This window comes from Pteronotus mesoamericanus, unplaced genomic scaffold (assembly GCF_021234165.1).
Source record: "Pteronotus mesoamericanus isolate MK-2021 breed Mesoamerican mustached bat unplaced genomic scaffold, CSHL_Meso_final contig_40, whole genome shotgun sequence".
Taxonomy (NCBI): domain Eukaryota; kingdom Metazoa; phylum Chordata; class Mammalia; order Chiroptera; family Mormoopidae; genus Pteronotus; species Pteronotus mesoamericanus.
The window spans coordinates 8,981,538-8,990,324 of NW_026555150.1; the positions used below are offsets into that span (position 1 = coordinate 8,981,538).

The 8,787-nt window shown below is 42.8% G+C and overlaps 1 pseudogene; it reads right to left on the bottom strand.

The window, feature by feature from the left end:
• Positions 1 to 4,913: 4,913 nt before the first annotated feature.
• On the bottom strand, positions 4,914 to 5,486 carry LOC129073357 (40S ribosomal protein S9-like; annotated as a pseudogene).
• Positions 5,487 to 8,787: the final 3,301 nt, after the last annotated feature.

An 8,787-nucleotide genomic window follows, 5' to 3' on the forward strand; every position in this document is an offset into this window, starting at 1 on the left:
CCATATGCCAGTGTCAGGCAGGGAAGCTGCAGCTGCACTATCAATTAGAACATTCTAATACCTGGGTATGAAGACTGACACTTTGGAAGTAATTAAGTATTAGATAATTTTAGGTAATTACTGTTGCAGGAACATACAATCTGTGCATTTGGGAGATCAAGACTTGAGAGTGGTTTCTTTCATGGAGGCTGCACTATCTTAATTGTCCCTAATCATTTTCAACACATATGCTTTTTTGTGATTGCCTCAAGCATAGCAATTGGTCAGGTGTGAACCAAGGGGGAACCACCATCACTTTTTTTTTCTTCTGTCTTTTGCTAAGTACCATGAAAAGCAGCAGGGGCATATTAGAGTATCAGACTAAACCACAATGACAGAAATAGCCCATGGACATGCTAGATTCCCATTAAGAGCATACACTGTTACAGCTAATTTCCTATGGCTAATAGGGGATTCTAGGAGACAATAATCATTCTGTCAAGATGATAAGATTGTCAAAAATGTCTCTTTCTAACTGGGGAAAAAAAAGAGGAAAATCTTAGCTAATCATTATTTTAATTAACATATTGGTATTATGTGTCCCTATCGTGTGATTAACCCTAGGCTACACATTGTGGGGAAGACAGAAGGGACCTTAATACCAACAACAAAGAATTCCCAGCAACACTTCTGCATAGAATCATAGAATAGTAAAGCTGGAAGCCACCTTGGGAATCTGCTGTCTCAGTGGTGCTTAGTCTGATACATATATTGAAATCACCCAGGAGCTTTTTAAAACTGCCATGCCTACAACTTAACTCTGAAAAATCAAATCAAATTCCTAAAAATATATTTTATAGAGGTCCCCAGGTGATTCTAATGTCAACCAGGGTGGAGAATCACATACACAATAATCACCCAACACAATTATTTTACAAGAAAGAGAGCTAAGACCCATAAGGTCACATACCTGTGACAAATCTACACCTAAAATCAGGCCTCTGGGCTCCCAGAAGATAATCTTTCCCATCATGTAATGATGTCTCCTGTCAGATAAACCAAGACTTAAATAAGGTAAAGAATTTGTTCAAGGTCACATAGATTGTAAGTGGCAAAACTCAGACTTGAACCTGGTTTGACTCCACAGGCAGTGGATTTAGCCACTATGTTGTTTGTATCCCAAAATTAAATCAATCCAGAATATCAGCCTCAGTGCCAAGTGATATTAAGACCAGTAATGCCAGAGGAATGCAGAGAAGGCGGCAGTGCATAGAAGGAGGCCATATCTAAGCTGGACCTGGAAATCCAAGTAGGATTTGGAGAAGCTGACTTGCCAGGTTGAGGGAAGTTGTGGTGGGAGTGATGTCAGTGAAGGAATGCAGATGGGATTCCACAAGCTATATACGGGGATCAGGTCCATCATCTTCAAACATAGTTTCAAATTTAAAAGTTGCAGGAGTAGTACAGAGAACTCTGAACTCGTATATTCATTCTCTCTTCTCTCTCTCTTTTTCTCTCTCTCTTCAATATATATGATCAGCTATGTTATGGGATACAAATAACAGTGACAAAAGCACAGACTATACACACACACACACACACGGATAATATATTACATATTAATGTATATAATATAAAAATACATATATATTTATTTAATATATGCATACATAATTTATTTTCTGAACTATTTGAAGTTAGATTACATACCTCAATTCCCTTTACCCCCTAATACTTCAGTTTGTATCTCATAAGGACAATGGTAATCTCTTAGATAACCAAAGTACTGTTATTAAATTCAGGAAATTTAATATTGTTACAATATTTTTATTTACTGTCGATATTCCTATTTCATCAGCTGTCCCAATCATGTTCTTAATGGCATTTTTGTTCCATCAGTGCACGAAACAAGTCAGCATCATGATTGCATATAGTTGTCATGCCCTTTTAGGTTCCTTTAATCTCAAACAATTCCTTGGCCTTTCTTTGTCTTTTAAGACATCAACACTTTTGAAGAGTAGGGACATATTATTTTACAGACTGTTCCTCAATTTGCTTTTTCTCATATTTTTTTATGATTAGATACAGGTCACAAAACTACTTATGTCCTAAACAGAGTATCTTATTTGGAGGATACAATGTTGTGATACTGATTTCAATCACCCAGCCAAGGTATTGTCCAGTTTTATCCACTGTGTACTTCTTTATGTTTCATAAATAAAAATCAATCTAGAGGGAGACACTTTGAGGACATGCTTATATCTAGCTCCTCCTTAAATCCGCATGCAAAAGTCAGCATCCACTGATGATCCTTGTCCCAAACCTTCTATCCTATGAAAGTGGCAAAATGATGATTTCCCAGCTATACCACTTCATCCATGTATATCACTTGGCATTCTACTGTAAGGAGTCCATTCTCCCCTATTGATTTATTTATCTATGAACTGTTTGTATTCATTTCAATGGTTTAGGGATCTGACATTCACAACATGGACTGGCTAAAATATTATGGGACAAGCCTGCACATCTTTCAAATACACAAATATCTCCTCAGGCAAGGAAAACAAAAGAAAAATCAACAAATGGCACTACATCAAACTAAAAAGTTTTTGCACAGCAAAGGAAAGCATCAACAAAATGAAAAGATAACCCACTGAATGGGAGAATACAGTCCTCAATGATACATCTGAAAGGAGATTAATATCCATAATTTTTAAATAACTTATAAAACTGAAGACTAAAAATAAAGAACCCAAAAAATCCAAATTAGAGAAGTTTTCTTTCATTATTTTTTCAAATAAGTTTTCAATTTTCTGATCTTATTCTTCTTCCTCTTCTGGCACCGCTCTTGTTGGGATGTTGGTACATTTGGAGGTGTCCCAGAAACTCCTTAGTCTATCCTCATTTTTTTTTATTGTTCAAATACATTTCTCTCCACCTTCCCACCACCACTTTCCCCTGTCCCAACCCCCCACCTCTCTCCCTCAATCCTTACCCTCTTCAGCTTTGTCGCTGGGTCCTCCACACATGTTCCTTGACTTGACCCTTCCCTTCCCTTTCCCCATCACCCCTCCCTCCTTCCCTCTTGACACTGTTGGTTTCTTCTCTCTTTCAATGTTGCTGGTTATATTTTCCTTGCTTCTTTGGATGTTGGTTAGGTTCCACTTAAGGAGAGATCACATAGTATTTGTCTTTTGTCCCCTGGCTTATTTCAGTAGCATAATGTGCTCTATCTCCATCCATGCTGTCGTGAATGGTAGTAGCTATTTCTTTCTTTCTGCTGCATAGTATTCCATTGTGTAAAGGTACCATAGTTTTTTGGTCCACTCATTTACTGATGGGCACTTAGGTTGCTCCCAGCACTTGGAGACTGTAAATTGTGCTGCTATGAACATTGGGGTGCATAGGTTCTTTTGAATTGGTGTTTTGGGGTTCCTAGGGTATAATCCCAGCAGAGGAATCACTGGGACAAAAGGCAGTTACATTTTTAGCTATTTGAGGAAATTCCACACTGTTTTCCACAGTGGCTGCACCAGTCTGCATTGCCACCAACAGTGCACTAGGGTTCCCTTTTCTCCACAGCCTCGCCAGCACCTGTTGTTTGTTGATCTGTTTATGATGGCCATTCTGATTGGTATCTCATTGTGGTTTTAATTTGCATTTCTCTGATGGCTAGTGATGCTGAGCCTCCTTTCAAATGTCTCTGGGCCCTCTGTATCTCTTCCTTGGAGAAGTGTCTACCCAGGTCCTTTGCCCATTTTTTAATTGGATTGTTTGTCTTCTTGGAGTGGAGTCATGAGAGTTCTTTATATGTTTTGGAGATCAAACCCCTATCTGATGTATCATTGGCCAATATATTTTCCCATACAGTTGGCTCCCTTTTCATTTTGCTGATGGTTTCTTTAGCCATGCAGAAGCTTCTTATTTTGATGAAGTCCCACTTGTTTATTCTTTCCTTTATGTCCTTTGCTTTAGGGGACATATCGGTAAAAATATTGCTATGAGGATATCTGAGAGTTTTCTGCCTATGTTCTCCTCTAGGACTTTTATGGCATCGTGACTTATATTTAAGTCTTTTATCCATTTTAATTTATTTTTGTATATGGTGTCAGTTGGTGATCAAATTTCAATTTTTTGCATGTAGCTCTCCAGCTCCCCCAACACCAATTGTTGAAGAAGCTATTTTTACTCCAATTTATGCTTCTGCCCCTTTGTCAAATATTAATTGACCATAGAGACATGGGTTTATTCTTTGACTTTCTATTCTGTTCCACTGATCTATGTGTCTGTTCTTATGTCAATACCAGACTGTTGTGATTACAGTGGCGTTGTAGTAGAGTTTGATGTCAGCTATTGTGATCCATCCTGCTTTGTTTTTCTTTCTCAAAATTTCTGCAGCAATTCGGGGTCGTTTATGGTTCCATATAAATTTTAGAAATGTCTGTCTATCTCTGTGAAATATGTCATTGGTATTTTAATAGGGATTGCGTTGAATCTATATATTGCTTTGGGTAGTATGGATATTTGGATGATGTTAATTCTTCCAATCCATGAACACAGTATATGCTTCCATTTATTTGTGTCTTCCTTAATTTCTTTCTTCAGTGTTGTATAGTTTTCTACATACAGGTCTTTTAACTCCTTGGTTAAATTTATTCCTAGGTACGTTATTTTTCTTGTTGGTGTAGCAAATGGGATTTTTTTCCTGATTTCTGCTTCTGATGTTTCATTTTTGGTGAACAAAAATGCCTTCAATTTCTGAATATTGACTAAGTATCCTGCTGTTTTGCTAAATTCACTTATTAGGTCGAGTAGTTTTTTGTTTTTTTGTTTTTCAAAGTATTCATCTGTTTTATTATCTGACTGGAAAACTAGACACTCCACCAGCCCATGGGGGGATGAGGAAGCTTAATCTTCCTCCTTAGTCCTCCTCCTTAATCTTCACTGGCTCCTGCCCTGCCCTGGCCCTTCTTGGCATTCTTCCTCTTTACTCAGCCTGGGCAGCCACCCCTGTATGGAGACTGACGGGAGAAGTCTATATGCTTCTGGGAATCCCGGCAGACAATGAAGGATGGGATGTTCACCACCTGCTTGCGGACCCTGATGTTTCGCTGGCAGATCAGCACATGAGCATGGTGGATGGACTTGGCCAGGCCCAGCTTGAAGACCTGGGCCTGCAGGTGCCTCTCCAAGAAATTCTCAATCTTCAGGCCCAGGATGTAATCCAGCTTCATCTTGCCCATGTCCAGCACCCCAATGTGCACGAGTCACCTCAGCAGGGCATTGCCTTCAGACAGATGCCATTGGTCTTTCTCATCCAGTGTCAGTAGCTCTTGAGCAGCCTTACAAATTTTGACCAGGGTAAATTTGACCCTCCAGACCTCACATTTGTTCTGGAGCCCATATTCTGCAATCAGCTTCAATTCTTGGTAAAGGCAGGATTTCTCGAAGGGTCTCTGCAGGGTCACATATGTTTTGTGACGAACTCAGCTCCAGGCTACTGGCATGTAGGCTCCACTCACCCACCTGCACCTATGTGCAGCTCTGGAAAACTTAGAAAGCTAAATTTCTTTTCTTCTTGCTATTGTGAAAAAGAAATGATTTTTCCTTCCTTATGTTTCAAATTGTTGATTTGATTCTCAGCTTCATCCACTCCACTGTTGGTTCCCTATAGATTTTTCTTTATTTCACTTAATGTAACTTTCATTTCTGCTTGGGTCTTTTTTATGCTGTTAAAGTACCCAATGAGTTTTTCTAGTATCCTGATAACAAGTCCAGGAAGCGCAGAGAGTCACAAACAAAATAGACACAAAAAGGACTGCATCAAGGTAAATCATAATTAAAAGGTCATGTCAAAGGTCAAAGATAAAAAGAGAATCTTAAAAGCAAGAAGAGAGAAAAGTAGTTACCTACAAAGGAGTTCCTATAAGAACATCAGCTGAGGTGAGAGAAAAAGATGGCGGAGGAGGGAAAGGGAGTCACGCTGACCTCCTCCCAAAACCAAACTGGAATTGCAACTAAATAATGGAGTAATCACCTGGAAAGCAGTGGAGCGATAGTGGGACAGGAGCCTTGGTGCCGCGGACAGTGGATTCGACTCTCACACATCCCAACAGGTGAGAATTGCGGTGGAGGCTCGAAAGGGTGGGCTGGGTGCACACGGGCACTGGCACCAGAGGGACATTGAAACGGCCAGTTAGTGTCCCCCCGAGAAGAACGGGGTCTGAATCATAAAGAGGAACCCCTAAACTACAGCAGCTAAAGCCGAGAAAATACAGACAAAACGCAACCCCAAAAAGCTTAGGGGCGCTCTATGCCAGAGACAGGTGACTGGGGATGCAAAAAGACATCTAAAGGGCAAACGCAAAAGTTGCAGCGCAGCCACCCTCCTTGATCGCTGGGTACAGGCGGCAGCAGGGTAGGCTGGTGCCTGGGAAAAGACTGGTGAGGAAAACTTTGTGAAGAGAACTGACACTGCGGCCAGTGGAGCCCGGGTGATAATGCACTTCCCGCTCTGCAGCTACCATCTTGCTCAGGCATAAGGGAATCATTTAACCTGCCTTTTGGGCGGTCCACACACAGTTTGTACGCATGTGAGCTGTCGGGCTCAGTGCAGACTGGCTGGGAGAGCCTGGAGGAGAGACTGGAGACTGAGGCGTTGGGGAAAGAACGAGAGGAGGAACCGGGGAGTCCCGACTCCCTCCCCGTTCTGTAGTCTCCATTGTGGGCTGGAAAGGCGCGACCACCAAAGAGGCAGCAGCGGGGCGTGCATGAACCAGACTGCCTGTGATTGAAATGCAGTCCGCACAGGGGTTGGATCCTCGGCCGAAGGGGTCACAGAACTGCCCAGAGGCCCCTGAGGGGAGACTAGAAACGGAGGCATTGGCGAAAGAACGGGAGGAGGAACCGGGGAGTCCCGACTCCTTCTCCTTGCCGAAGTCTCGATTGCGCAGGAAGAGGCCACACCCCCAAAGAGCCAAAAGCCGAAAAGCAAACATAGACACCCCCAAAACACCCAGAGGAGGCGCGCACACTTGGGCCCAGTGACTGGCGAGGGTTGGCGAGCGTGTGTATGACCCACGCGGGCTGGCGAACGCTTGCACCTGCCGGCAAGGCCTCACAGGGACTGGCACCCATACGGCCTGCGAGGGATTGCACAGAAGGGCAAGGGCAGGCATAAATTGACCTACCCACCGCAATTGCGGAGCGGCCCACAAAATAAGTAGAACTGCCCAGAGTCCCTGGAGGAAGGACCAGAAACAGGATTAACCTGAGAGTCCTAGAGCTGCTTTCCTCCCATTTCCGTAGTCCCCATTTGGCGAGGGCAAGCAACGCACCCAAAGAGCCAAAAGCGGGGAAAACACACAATAGAAGACCCTAAACTGAGCAGTGCCGCGAAGCTCACGTCCCAGGGAGGCCAGATGAGCACAGGAGGTCGCGAAAAAGCCCCCTGGTCTGGGGAAAACACATGCGAGCCCAGGCAGGTGGGGGACCATGCCGCACTGGGAACGCGCTCAAGGAGCTCTCCTGAGAGCGCAGACAGATCCCAAAAAATAGCCCAGCCCTGACCGAAGAGGTCACAGAGCTGCTCCAAGCAGGAGTCAGACACAGGCATTAGACTCCTGAAAGGCTCAAACAAACAACCCAAGGTCCTATAGGGTCAACAACTGACATCATCAAAGACAAGCCCAGAAAGAAAAGTAAAGGACAAAAATACTTAACAGACTCTCACAAAAATGGGAAGAAAAAGAAGTTCCCCCCAAATGAGTGGAAAAGGGGACTCCCCACAGAGAGAGCTCAATGAAATAGAGGCAAGGGAACTATCAGATATGGAATTTAAAACAATGGTTCTAAGGAAGCTCAATGAGCTCAGCCAGCTCAAAGAGAACTATGAGAAACTGCAGAGAAACTATCAGGATCTTACAGCAAACTATATCAGCCTGGAAAAGGACATAGAAACTATCAAGAAGACACAAGAGGATATGAAGAATACCATTTCTGAATTGAAGAACACAGTAGAAGGAATCCAAAGCAGGCTGGATGAAGCTGAGGATCGAATCAGTGAGATGGAAGACAAGGTAGAAAAAAGCTCCCAGAAAGAACAAGAAATGGAAACACGGCTCAAAAAGAATGAAGAAGCATTTAGGGAAATGCAGGACAACCTGAAACGCAATAATATCCGTATAATAGGGATACCAGAAGGAGAAGAAGAGGAGCAAGGAATAGAGAACCTCCTCGAAAAAGTAATGATGGAAAATTTCCCTAATTTGAGGAGAGAAAGGCTCTCATAGATCCAGGAGGCACAGAGGACCCCATTCAAGAGGGACCCAAGGAGGTCCACTCCAAGACACATCATCATTAAAATGGCAAATGTCAAAGACAAAGAGAGAATCCTCAAGGCAGCAAGGGAGAAGGAGAAAGTAACATACAAGGGGGCCCCGATACGCCTAGGAGCTGACTTCTCAACAGAAACACTCCAAGCCAGAAGGGAATGGCAACAAATATTCCAAGCCATGAAAAGTAAGGGCCTACAGCCAAGGCTGCTCTACCCAGCGAAGCTCTCCATGAAAATAGAAGGAGAAATACGGAGTTTCCCAGACAAAAGAAAGCTAAAAGAATACATCTCTACCAAACCAGCATTCCAAGATATGCTAAGGGGACTGGTTTAAGCAGATGAAGGAAAAGAATGAGACAAAGAGGAACACAAGTACAAAGAGAAAAGATGAGTAAGTTTCTATCAGTAATCTCTCTCTATGTGAATGGACTAAATGCCCCAATCAAAAGACACAGGGTAGCTGAATGGATAAG